This window comes from Geotrypetes seraphini, chromosome 1, assembly GCF_902459505.1.
Source record: "Geotrypetes seraphini chromosome 1, aGeoSer1.1, whole genome shotgun sequence".
Taxonomy (NCBI): domain Eukaryota; kingdom Metazoa; phylum Chordata; class Amphibia; order Gymnophiona; family Dermophiidae; genus Geotrypetes; species Geotrypetes seraphini.
This window is the reverse complement of record NC_047084.1, coordinates 85,633,828-85,634,872: the sequence shown is the minus strand read 5'-3', so window position 1 is coordinate 85,634,872 and position 1,045 is coordinate 85,633,828.

Below are 1,045 nucleotides of genomic sequence, written 5' to 3'. Positions count from 1 at the left end.
ATTTTTGGTTTCTTTTGTTTCTTTTTCACAAGCCGCAGGGGCGACGCCCCGGTGCAAAGTGTTCGTGATTCCTCATTGGTCTATGAGAGCGAGGTCCCCGCCTTGAGGCTGCGGCCGATTTGTCCGTACTTTACTAGTCCGTCGTTTATTGGCTCTCTGGCATCGGTTTTTGGCCCAACCTACGAATTAGTCGCTGATTGGTTAATCATCCACCAGTTCCCCGGCTTCCTGTGAGTAGTAGGTGCTCCAGGATTAAAACGTCAGAGGCAAGCGTGGTGATGTGGCTGCTTGCACGGCACTGTCTGTTTCTGCTCAGATCGGAGGTGTGCAGTGCAAAGAATGAAATCAGGATGTGTTGCTCTGATATATAGTATGTGAAGCCAGTGCTTACCCAATATTGGTTCTAGTGCAATGTGTCTAGTGGTCCTGAATGCTAGGGTTATGCACTTAAGAGCATAAGAATTGCTGCTGCTGGGTCAAATCAGTGCCCAGCAGTCCGCTCACGTGGCGGCCCTCTGGTCAAAGACCAGCACCCTAATTGAGACTAGCCCTATCTGTGTATGTTCTGGTTCAGCAGGAACTTGTCTAACTTTGTCTTGAATCCTTGGAGAGTGTTTTTCCCTATGACAGACTTAAGAAGAGCGTTCCAGTTTTCTACCACTCTGGGTGAAGAAGAACTTCCTTACGTTCTTACGGAATCTATCCCCTTTCAATTTTAGAGAGTGCCCTCTCGTTCTCCCTAACTTGGAGAGGGTGAACAACCTGTCTTTATCTACTAAGTCTATTCCCTTCAGTACCTTGAATGTTTTGATCATGGAGCAACTAGTCAAAGAACCGACGCGAGGGGGTGCTACTCTTGACCAGTGTTCCCGCTAAGCTGCGCTGGCGTGCGCTGGCGCACAAAATATTAGGTCGCAGCGCACAAGTTTCTCGTCACAGCGCAGGACCGGCAAGATTGACTCATTTGAACTTCTGCAAGATCAGCATCGGAAGCGTGCGCTGGGCCGGAGAGATCTTGGGGAGCCTCCCACAGTGGCTTTCTCCC